The sequence below is a fragment of the Ursus arctos genome, unplaced genomic scaffold, assembly GCF_023065955.2.
Source record: "Ursus arctos isolate Adak ecotype North America unplaced genomic scaffold, UrsArc2.0 scaffold_4, whole genome shotgun sequence".
Taxonomy (NCBI): domain Eukaryota; kingdom Metazoa; phylum Chordata; class Mammalia; order Carnivora; family Ursidae; genus Ursus; species Ursus arctos.
In genome coordinates, this window is record NW_026623056.1 from 31,925,400 (window position 1) to 31,938,543 (window position 13,144).

General features: G+C 33.3%; 1 protein-coding gene across 1 annotated transcript in view; it reads right to left on the bottom strand.

Moving 5' to 3' along the window:
- The window catches only part of STXBP5L (syntaxin binding protein 5L), a 425,975-nt gene that overhangs the window by 134,680 nt on the left and 278,151 nt on the right, over window positions 1-13,144 (bottom strand). The gene's annotated exons all lie outside the window — the stretch shown is intronic.

Consider the following 13,144-nt stretch of genomic DNA (forward strand, 5'->3'; position numbering starts at 1 on the left):
TTCCCCTATATTCCTAGCTTGCTAGGTAATTTTGTCATGAATAGATGATGAATTTAATCATATTCTCATTTAATTACATGATCATGAGATTTTTCCAATTGACTTAATGTGGTAAATTACATTGATAGCATTTTTTTGTTTGTATGTTTGTTTGTTTGTTTTGTTTTCAAAAGTTAAACTAGGATTGTATTCCTGGCATAAATTTGACCTGGTTCTGAGGTATCACCCTTTTCTCATATCACTAAATTTTATTGGCTAACATTTTACTTAGTAGTTTTGCATCTATATTCATAAAAGAGATTGGCCTATAAATCTCCTTTCTTGTGATGTGCCTGTTGGGTTTTGGTATAAAAAACATACTGGCCTCATAAAATAAAATAATAAAACATTCCCTCTTGCAAGAAAAAAAATATTCCCTCTTTCTGTTCTCTGAAAGGTTTTCTGAGAGATTTGTAGTCTTTATTTTTTTTTATTTTTAAGTAAGCTCTATGCCCACATGGGGCTTGAGCTCATGACCCTGAGATCAAGAGTTGCATGCTCCACTGACTGAGCCAGCTCCGCACCCTGACGATATTCCTTTTCAAATGTTTAGACAAATTCCCAACGAAGACATCTGGGCCCAGAGTTGTCTATGTGAAAGTTTTTTAAATTTTAATTCAATTCTTTAGATAGACATATGAATATTCATATTTTATTTCTTCTAGAGCCAGATATGTTAAGTTGTATTTTTAACAGTATTATCTCTTAAATTTTACTACTATAGAGTTGATCATAACTATCCTATTCTCTTTTAATTGATGCTAACAGTAGTGAATCCTCTTTTTCATTCTTGATGTTAAGTTTGTTCTATTTTTCCTGACAATTTTACAAAACTTCACCAACTTATTTCCATAAACAAACTTTAGCTTTTTTGATATTTGCTATTACACATTTCTATTTCATTAATTTTTTTTCTTAACATTATTATTTTTTTGGGGGGAGGATAATTTTGATATTTTTAACTCAAAGTAATTAGATCATTGAATTTTAGTCCGTCTTTTTATTAACAGTTATGTTTACCTCTAAACATAAATTTAGATGTATCCACAAATAATGATATATTGTATTTTGACTGTCTTCCTGTTTGAGATATTTTTAAAAATTCTATTGTGATTTCTTCATTAACAACTAAGTTAGTTGGAGGTAAATTGCTTGATTTTGAAAGATTATTTCCTTTGTATATTTTTGTCATTGATTTCTAGTTTAATTCCCCTGTGGTCAGAGAACATCCTTTATAATAATTACAATTTTTTTATATTTATTGGCACTTGTATTATGGCCCTGTATATGATCAATTTTGGTCTGTATCCCATGTGCATTTGAAAAAAATGTACATTCTTGTAAAGTATAATTCTAAATATATCAGTTAAGTTAGATTTATTCTGTTAAAAACTTCTTTATTATGCATTCTTTTATGATTTTTAAATCAGCTGTAGAGAGTGGTCTGTAATAATTTCTTCCATTAATTGCAAAATTGTCTATCCTTTCTATCAATTTTTGCTTGAGGCTCTGAATTCAAAATCCTGTGGATTCATCCTTTTATTTTGAAATAGTACTTTTCACCTTTGGTAATACTTCTTTGTTTAAAGTAAACTGTGGTAGGCAGAATTCCCCAGGATTCCTGTCTCCCAGGATAATCCTGTATAATCCCAGGGGCTGTGACTGTAATAGGGAATATATCACTCCTATGATAGACTTTAACAAGAGAGACTATCTGAATTGACTTGACCTGATCACATGATCCCTATACATACACAGGTGTAGCGGTCAAAGATAAAAATAATTCTGAGATTTGAACATAAGAAGTACTAGATGCATTGCCACTGGCTTGAAAATGAGGAAGCCATATGGCGAGGAATGCATGCAGTCTCTGGGGCTAAGATGGCCCCCACTGATGGCCAGCAAGTAAATGGGGATGTTAATCCTACAACAAGGAACTAATTTCTTTAAACAAAAAGAATGTGTTTGGAAGCAAACTTGTTTTCCCTCAGAGCCTCTATTGACAACTCAGCCTGGCTGACCTCTTGATTTCAATCTCATGATACTTTGAGTAGAAATCCCAATCACACAGTGCCAGATGTCTGACCTATAGACCTCTGAGTTAATAAAAGGATGTTGTTTCAAGTTGCTAAATTTGTGGTGATTAGTTATGCAGCAATGGAAAACTGATATAAGTTATCTATACCAGCATTTTAAATTACTTACATGGTATAATTTTTCATACATTTACTTTAACATTTTTGCTGTGCATATATTTAATGTGTCTCTTGTAAGCAGCTTAGAATTTGGTTTTGTTTTTTTATTCAAACTGACAGTCTTTGTCTTATAATTGGAGAATTCAGTCGAATTACATTTAGTGTAAATAATGATATATATGGATTAAATCTACCAACCTCACAATTATTTTCTATTTGCCTAACCTGCTGTGTCTTCTTTCTCTTCCTGTCTTTTTAAGGATTAATCACATTTAAAATTATTATTCTATTAGTTTTTGAGTATTATAATATTATACTATTATTTTGGTGGTTACCACAAATTGATCCTTAAATAGTTGAGCCCAAATTAACCTGGTAAATTTACATCTTCCCAGACAAAACAAAAATGTTAAATTTTTTATTTCTATTTTTCTCTCCCACTTTTTGTGCTATTATGATATATTTTCATTCTACATTGCAGTATTAGTAGAAACATTATTAAATTTATTTCTGCAATTTTTCCATTGTTCTTATTTAATTTCTGCATTTTAATTATCAGGGATTTTTTTCTTCTATCTAAAGCATTACCTTTACTTTTGTTTTTTAATTAGTGCTGTTCAGCCGGCAATCATGCAGTATTTGTCCTTTTGAGATTGGCTTGTCTTACTGAAGATAATTTCCTTAAGGTTCATCCGTGTTGTAACATATGACAAGATTTCTTTTTTTAAAGGCTGAATTGAATAATATTCTATTGTATGTGATACTTTTTAAAAACCTATTTATCTTTTGATGGTTATTTAGGTTGCTTCCACCTCTAATGCTACTGTGAATAATGCTGCAATGAACATCTCTTTGATACTCTATTCTCAATTCTTTTGAATATCTAGCTAGAAGTGGGACTGCTGGGCCACAAGGTAATTCTACTTTTCATTATTGAAGATACACAATACTGTTTTTGATAACATCTGTACCATTTTATATTCCAAACACCAGTGCACAAAGTTTCCAATTTCTCATCTTTGTTAACACTTTTTATTTTCTGTTTTTGTTGTTGTTATTTTATAGTGCCTTCTTAACAGATAGAAAGTGATATCATGGTTTTCATTTGCATTTCTCTAATGAGTAGGGATTTTGAACATCTTTTCATATGCTTGTTAGCTTTTTATATATCTTCTATGGAGACATACCTATTTAAGTCTTTTGCCCATTTTTAATTGGATTTTTTTCTTCTTGAGCTGTAGGAGTTCTTTATATTCTGAATATTAACCCCTTATCAGATACATGCTTTGCAAATATCTTTTCCCATTCCATAGGTTGCCTTTCTCCTCTGTTGTTTCCTTTGCTTCACAAAAGTTTTTAAATTTGAGGTAGTTCCTTTACATCAGAAACCAGGGATGTACTGTATGGTGACTAACATAATATAATAAAAAAATTAAAATAAAAAAAAATTTGAGGTAGTTCCATTTGTCTATTTTTGCTTTTGTTACCTGTGTTTTTGGTGTCACATCCAAGAAATAATTGCCAAATCCAATGTCATGAAAATTTCCCTTATGTTTTCTTTCAGGAGTTTTATAGTTTCAGGTTTTACATTTAGAATTTTCCATTTTCAATTGATTTTTGTATATGGTGTAAGGTAAATCCAGCTTCATTCTTTTACATGTGCAAATCCTATTTTCCCAACATCATTTGTTGGAGTCACTATCCTTTCCCTACTGGATAGCCTTGGTAACTTTATTGAAGATCTGACCATATAGATGACAGTTTATTTATGAGTTCTCTATTCTGTCCCAGTGGTTTATATGTCTGTCTTTATGCCAATATAATTCTATTTTGATTACTTTGTATTATGTTTTAATTATCATGTCTTGAAATGCGGAAGTGTGAAGACTAGCTTTGTTTGTCTTTCTCAGGATTGTTGTGGATATTTGTGGTGCTCTGAGATTCTATGTTAATTTTAGGATTTCTTTTTTCTATTTCTGTGAAATACACCATGGGGATTTTGATAATGATTTAATCTGAATCTGTAGATCACTGTGGGTAGTATCAACATTTTAATAATATTAAGGCTTCCAGTCTATGAACATGTGGTATCTTTCCATTAATTTGTGTCTGTAATTTCTTTCTTCAACATTTTGTGGTTTTCATTAAGAGTTTTGCTTACTTGGTTAATTCCTAAATTTTAAATTCTTTTTCATGCTGTCATAAATGGGATTGTTTTCTTAATTTCCTATCATATTGTTCATTGTCAGTGTACAGAAATGTAACTAGTTTTGTTTTGAGTTTGTACCCTGCAAAATTTCTGGATTTTGTTATAAGTTCAGTGTGTGTGTGTGTGTGTGTGTGTGTGTGTGTATGTATGAACTTATGAATTCTGCACACAAGGTCATGTCTTCTACAAATAGAGATAATTTTAATTCTTCTTTTCTTGGGTACTCTTTATTTATTTTTCTTGTGTTTTATTCTGGGTAGATTTTCCAGTATTCTGTTGAATAGAAGTTGTGAGTGGACATCCTTCCCCTGTTCTTGATCTTAGAGGGACAACTTTCAGATTTTCCATCAATTATGATGTTAGCTATATGCTTTTTTATATATGACCTTTATTATGGTGGGGCAATTTCCTTTTATTACTAGTTTGTTTTTATCATCAAAGGGTGTTGGATTTTGTCAAATATATTATCTGCATTATCTGAAATGATTGTGTGCTTGTTGTCCTTCATTCTGTTAATGTGGTTTATTACAATGACTGATTTTCACATGTTGAACTATCCTTGCGTCCTGAGGATAAGTTCCACTTGTTCACGATGTATAATCCTTAAATGTGTAGTTGTATTCAATTTCCTAGTATTTTGTTGAGAATTTTTGCATTGATATTCTTTGGGGATATTGATCTGTGGTTTTCTTTTCTGGTGGTATCTTTGTTTGATATTCATATCAGGATAATGCTGGCCTCATAAATGAGTTTGGAAGTGTTCCCTCCTCTTCAATTTTTCCAAAGAGTTTGAGAAGGACTGGTGTTAATTCTTCTTTAAATGTTCGGTAGAATTGTTTGGAGCAGACATCAAGTCCTAAACATTTCTTCTTCTTTTTTTTAAAGTCATTACTACTTAGTCTCCTTCCTAGTCAATAGGCCTGTTCAGATCTTTTAATTTCTTCATGATTCAGTCTTCATAAGTTGTGTGTTTTCAGAAATATACCCATTTCTTCTAGGTTATCCAGTTTGTTGGCATATAATTGTTCAGAGTAGTCTCTTAAGAATCTTTTAATTTCAGCAGCATCAATTACAATGTCTCCTCTTTTATTTCTATTATTTGTTGAGGTTTTATCTTTTTTATTAGTCTACCTACAACTTTGTCAATTTAGTTGATCTTTTAAAAAATAACTTAGTTTTCAATATTTTTTCTGTTTTCCTATTATTTTCTTCTTTCTACCAATTTCAAGTTTGGTTTTTTTCTTTCTCTAATCTCTTGAGGTGTACAGTTAGATTGTTGATTTCAGATCTTTTTTTTAACATCAACATATTCTATAAAGTTCTTAGATGTTTACTTATAAACCTCTTAGTAGTGCTTCTGCTGAATCCCATGTTTTGGTATATTGTATATTTATTTTCATGTCTCAAGATAGTTTCCAATCTCCTTGTGATTTCTTTGTTGATCTATTGATTGTTCAAGAGAATGTTGCTTAGTTTCAACATATTTGTGGATTTTCCAGTCTTCCTTTTACTATTGACTTCTAGTTTCATTTCATTGTGGTTGTAAAAGTTAATGTTATAATTTCAATCTTAAATTTGTTAAAACTTATTTTGTGACCTAACATGTGATCTATATTGGAAAATGTTTCATGTGTAATTGAGAATAATGTGTATCCTGCTGTTGTTGAAAGGAGCATCTGTACATGTCTGCTTGGTCCAGTTGGTCTAGAGTGTTGTTTGGGTCCTCTGCTTCCTTCTTGTTCTTCTGTGTGGGAGATCTATAAATTATTGAAAGTGGGGTGTTAGTTGTTGGTGGGAATGTAAGCTGGTACAGCCACTCTGGAAAACAGTATGGAGGCTCCTCAAGAAGTTAAAAATAGAGCTACCCTACGACCCAGCAGTTGCACTACTGGGTATTTACCCCAAAGATACAGATGTAGTGAAAAGAAGGGGAACCTGCACTCCAATTTTCATAGCAACAATATCCACAACAGCCAAACTATGGAAGGAGCTGAGATGTCCTTCAATAGATGAATGGATAAAGAAGATGTGGTTCATATATACAATGGAATATTACTCAGCCATCAGAAAGGATGAATACCTACGATTTACATCAACATGGATGGAACTGGAGGGTATTATCCTAAGTGAAAAAAGTCAATCAGAGAAAGACTATCATCTTGTTTCACTCATATGTGGAATATAAGGAATAGCACAGAGGATCATAGGGGGAGGAAGGTAAAACTAAATGGGAAGAAATCAGAGAGGGAGCCAAACCATGAGAGACTCTTGACTCCGGGAAACAAACCGAGGGTTGAGGAAAGGGAGATGGCGTAACTGGGTGATGGGCATTAAAGAGGGCATATGATGTGATGAGCACTGGGTGTCGTATGCAGATGATGAAATCATGAACACTACATCAAAAACTGGAGATGTACTACATGTTGACTAATTGAATTTAAACAAAAAAAGTGGGGTGTTGGAATCTCCTATTTCTGTGTTATTGCCTCTTTCCCTTTTAAGTCTGTCAATATTTGCTTTATATATTTGAGTGCTCTGGTGCTAGGTACATATATATTTGCAATTTTTATTTCTTTCTGATGAATTGGTCATTTTTTCATTATATGATGTATTTCTTTGTCTCTTATGACAATTTTTTATTATAGTATATTTTATTACAGTATATTTTTTCCTACATAAGTATGGTCATTCCTGCTCTCTTTTGGATAGCATTTGCACAGAATATATTTGTCCATCCTTCCGTCCAGTCTATGTATGTCCTTATACCTGAAGTGAATTTCTATAGACAGCGTATAGTTGGATCCTTTTTGTTTTTTAATACATGCAACCACTTGATTTGGGAATTAATCCATTTACATTTAAGGAAATTACTGATAAGGAAGGACTTACTATTGCCATTTTAAATGTGACCTAACATGTGATCTATATTGGAAAATGTTTCATGTGTAATTTTCTTTCTACCTTGTATTTATTTTGTCCCACATTTTCTCTCTACCTTCCTTTGTGTTTCATTGACTTTTTATAGTGACATGTTTTGATTCTGTTCTCATTTTCTTTTGTGCATATTCTGTAGGCATTTTCTTTGTGATTACCATGTGTATTATATGAGATTTTATAGTTATACCAGTCTATTTTAAAGTGATGCCCAGTTAACTTCATTTGCATTAAAAAACTACTTCTTTACAACTCTCCCTTCACTTTGTTACCAATGTCACAAATTACATCTTTTTATATTTTATAAATGTTAATATAGTTTTATATAATTTATCATTTTATTTTTTTTCATCATAAGTGTACTCTTTAATCCCCATATCCAATATCACCCATCCCCCCATCCCTCTGGTAATGATCAGTTTGTTCTCTGTAGTTAAAAGTCTGTTTCTTGGCTTGTTTTTTTCTTCTTTGCTAGTGTTTTTTTTTTCCTTTCTTAAATTCCACATATGAATGAACTCATGGTATTTGTCCTTCTCTGACTTATTTCACTTATATTATACTCTTTAACTCTATCCATGTTGTTGCAAATGGCAAGATATCTATCATTATGGCTGAGTAATATTCCCTTGTGTATATCTATATCTATATATCTATATCTATATCTATATCTATATCTATATACTACATTTTCTCCATTCATTCATCTATCAATGGACTCCTGGGCTGTTTCCATAGTTTGGCTATTGTAAATAATGCTGCAGAAAATATATGGGTGCATATATCCCTTCAATTAATGTTTTTGTTTTGGGGGGTAAATACCCAGTAGTGCAATTACTAGATCATAGGGTAGTTCTATTTTTAATATTTTTGAGGAACCTCTATACTGTTTCCCAGAATGGCTTCACCAGTTAGCATTCCCACCAACAGTGCCTGAGGGTTCCTTTCTCTCCACATTCTCGGCAGTACTTTTTCTTTCTTGTGTTGTTGATTTTGACCATTCTGATAAGTGTGAGGTGATGTCTCTTTATAGTTTTGATTTGTATTTCTCTGATGATGGGTGATGTACACCATCTGCATGTCTTCTTTGAAGAAATGTCCATTCATGTGTTCAGCCCATTTTTTAATTGGATTGTTTTGGGGGTATTGAGTTGTATAAGTTCTTTATATATTTTGGATACCAGCCCTTTATCAGATATATCACTCGCAAATATCTTCTCCCATTTTATAAGTTGCTTTTTTGTTTCATTGATTGTTTCCTTCTCTGTGCAGAAGCTTTTTATGTTGATATAATCCCAATAGTTTATTTTTTGTTTCCCATGTCTCAGGAGACATATCTAGAAAAATTTGCTATGGCTGATATCAGAGAGATTACTGCCAATGCTCTCTTCAAGGATTTTTATGGTTTCAGGGCTCACATGTAGGTATTTAATCTATTTTGAGTTTATCTTTGTGAATGATGAAAAAAACGTCCAGTTTCATTCTTTTGCATGAGGATGTCAAGTTTTCCCAATACCAGTTGTTGAAGAGACTGTCCTTTTCCCATTATATATTCATTCCTTCTTTGTTGAAGATTAATTGACCAAATAACTGTGGGTTTATTTCTGGTTTTGTTGTTGTTCTAGTCCATTGATCTATGTGTCTGTTTTTATGCCAGTACCATACTGTTTTACTGACTGTCACTTTGTAATGTGACTTGAAATCTGGAATTGTGATACTTCCAGTTTGTTTTTCTTTTTCAAGACTGCTTTGGATACTCAAAGTCTTTTGTGGTTCCACACAAATTTTAGGATTGTTTGTTCTAATTCTGTGGAAAATGATGTTGGTATTTTGATAGGGATTGCATTAAATTGCTTTGGGTAGTATAGACGTTTTAACAATATTTGCCCTTCCAGTCCATGAGCAGGGAATGTCCTTATATTTCTTCGTGTCATCTTGAATTTCTTTCATGAGTATTTTAAACTTTTCAGAATATAGGTTTTTTACCTCTTTGGCTAAGATTATTCCTAGTTTTTTTGTTGTTTTTGATGCAATTATATTTGGGATTGTTTTCTTAATTTCATTTTCTGCTGCTTCATCATTAGTGTATAGGAATGCAATAGATTTCTGTACATTGATACTGCATCCTGGGACTTTACTGAATTCCTTTATCAGTTCTAGTAGTTTCTGGGTGGAGTCTTTTGGATTTTCTCTGTAGAGTATCATGGCATCTACTAATAGTGAGTTTTACTTGTTCCTTACCAATTTAGATACCTTTGATTTCTTGATGTTGTCTAATCTCTGTGGCTAGGACTTCCAGCACTATATCGAATAAAAGTGGTCAGAGTGGACATCCTTGTTTTGTTCCTGGTCTTAGGGGAAAAGCTCTCAGCTTTTCACCATTGAGTATGATGTCAGGAATGGATTTTTCATATAAGGCCTTTATTATGTTGAGGTTTTTTCCCTCTAGACCTACTTTGCAGAGGGTTTTTATCATGAATGGATACTGAAGTTTGTCAAATGCTTTTTCTGCATCTATTGAAATGATATGGTTTTAATCCTTTCTCCTAATGATGTAGTTTTATATAGTTTTTAAAAAAATGTTTATCTTCTAAATTCTGAACATGAATATAAAGTTATTTCTATACTACCACTATATAAAGTGGTATATATAAAGTATATAAACTTATTTATATACTACCACCATATATACCATTATATACTGTGTTACAGAATTTTGGTTTTATCTATATCTTTTCTTATGCTTTATTTTGCTGTCTAGTGTTCATTCATTTTGACTTAAAGGACTCCCTTTAGCAGTTCTAGAAAAGCAGGTGTATTGGTGATAAACATTCTCAGCTTTTATCTTGGAAAGTCTTTACTTCTCCTTCATTTTTGAAGTAGTTTTTGAGATACAGTATTCAAGCCTGGCTTTTTTTCCTTCTTGCACTTTGAATATTTCAACCCACTCCCTTCCATCCCAAAATGTTTCTGCTGAGAAATCCACCAATAATCTTATGGGAGTTTCCATATACATGATGAGTAGCTTTTCTGTTGCTGCTTTCAAGATTATTTCTTTGTGTTTGGCCATTTGATTATGATATGTCTCAATAGGGGCCTATTTGGTTTCACCTTCATTGGAGTATTTGGAGGTTCTTGAATCTATATGTTCATCTACTTACTCAGATTTGGGAAGTTTTCCACCCTATTTTCTCTCTCTTCTCTTTCTGGGACTTCCATAATGCTTATGTGGGTCTGCTTAATGGTATTCTATAAGTCTTTAGGCATTCTTTTTGTTCTTCTGACTTCATAATTTTCATATTACCTATCAAACTTGCTGATTCTTTCTACTGATTAAGTCTTCTGTTGATCCCTCCTTCTAATAAAATTTTTCAATTCAGTATTTTCCTCCAAAATATCTTTCTGGTTCTTTTTTATAATTGCTCTTTATTAATATTCTCATTTCATTCATTCATCATTTTCCTGATTTTATTTAGTTGTCTGTGTACTCATAGTGTACTGAGCTTCTTTAAGACAATTATTCTGAACTGTCAGGTAATTCACAGATATCTATTTCTTTAGGGTCAGTTTTTGGAGGTGTTTTTTGTTCCTTGATTGGGCCATATTTCACTATTTGTGTTTCTTGTTCTATCTTGTTTTGAATTTAGCATTACAGCCACCTCTTATGAACTGGCTTTGTATAGGGGAAGACCTTCACCAATCAGTCCGGATACAGATCCTGGGGGCTTCTCAAGCCTCTAATGAGTCTTCTTTGGGCTTGTGTGTATAATTTCCTAATTGGAGAGGTTTCTGGTTTATCAGTGGCTTGTAGTCTCTTGCAGTGCTGCCGGCAGACAGTAGAGGGGGCAAGTTTTTTGGTGTTTCAACCAGCCACTGAGCTCTTTTGCTCTTTGCCCGCAGGTTTCCATGTTTCTTCAGTACTTTAGATTGTCTCACCTGAGTCAGTCTCTTGCGGATCCTCCTGAAAAGGAGGAACACTGAATGTACATTCTGCTTCTCCATTTCCCTCTCATGAAAGAAGATGCAAGTTGGGCTTTCCACCTGAATATGAGCTGTGACAATTTGGGGGAGAGATGACAGTTTAAGTGAAATGAAATGGCTGTGGCTATTCTGGGCTTTCAGCTTGCCTGGGATACTATGATTCCCTGTTTTCTGGGGTTTTCATGAAGGTTTTTTTAGAACATATCCTGTTGTTACATCTGGGCTACCTATTCTGACATCTTGCTGATGTCACTCTCCATTGATTATTTTATGGAGTAATGCCCATTGTTTTTCTCCTAATCTGACTATACTGTTATATTTTTTTTAATGTTTTTTATTACATTATATTAGTCATCATAGTATATTGAAATAGCATATAGTTGGGTCATGTTTTTGATCCACTCTACCAATTTGTGAATTTGAAGTGGTGTATTTAGACCATTTATATTTAATGGAATCATTGATAGGGTTTCTATTTTTTCCCCACTCTTTTCCCCTGCCTTTCTATGGGTTACTTCAATTATTTAATACGTCCATTTGATGTTTCAAGGTTTTTAGTGTACCTTTTGTATATTTTTTAATGGTTGATTTAGGTATGACATTATATATTTATAACTTGTCACAGTCTTCTGGTGTCATCATACTACTATTTTGAGTTAAATATAAAAATCTTGCTCCCTTTACCTCACTTTATCTGCTCTCATTTGTAATTGCCTTAAATATTTCCTCTAGGATATTTTTATTAGATATAGGATTCTGGATTGCCAGTTGTTTTATTTCAGCACTTGAAACATATCAGATTTTCTTCTGGTTTCCATGGTTTCTAATGAGACATCCATTGTCATCCAATTGGTTTTGCACTATCAGTAAGGTGTCATTTGTTTCATTGTTTTCATGATTTTTTACTTGGTATTTAGTGTTCAGAAGTTTGACTATGATGTGTCTTGTAGATTACTTGTTCATTCAGCTTCTGGACTCTACAGGATCATGTGTATTGCCAAATTTAGGAAGTATTCAGCTATTGTTCCTTATGTAATTTTTCAGCCTTGTTATCTTTCTTCTTTCTTTCCTCACTGGACTTGCAGTGACCCAAGAAGAAGATAATATATGGCTCCTCATTACTGCTGGGTGGTGGTTGGAATTATGGTTCCCCACCTGATCTCCTCTAACAAACACTATAGGTGATGGGTTTCATTACCATCCAGCAGGGTTAAAAGTTCCCTACTCAGGGGGCGCCTGGGTGGCACAGCGGTTAAGCGTCTGCCTTCAGCTCAGGGCGTGATCCTGGCATTATGGGATCGAGCCCCACATCAGGCTCCTCCGCTATGAGCCTGCTTCTTCCTCTCCCACTCCCCCTGCTTGTGTTCCCTCTCTCGCTGGCTGTCTCTATCTCTGTCAAATAAATAAATAAAATCTTTAAAAAAAAAAAAAAAGTTCCCTACTCAGCTTTTGCTCAATGTCAGAAACTGATGCTCCCCACTTAGCCCCTGCTGGAGTGGTTGTTGTAGGTCATAGATTTTCTGTAGTGGTTAGAAAGATTATTTTCTAACAGTTTTCTGTCTTGATAGGTCCCCTTACCTCATCCTTTGGCTATAGAGTGCTAGCTTTTGTTGGGCTTTTTTATTGTTTTGTCTGTGTCCATTGGCAGTTTCAAGTTGCCAGCTACTTCGGCTCCAAATCTGGGATATATGAAGCAAAAAGAAAACCTAAGAAACTCACCACCATGTCATTTCTTGGGTGTTAGGGGGCCCTAGACAGCTTCACTTTCTCCATCTTTTCCAGTCATCTT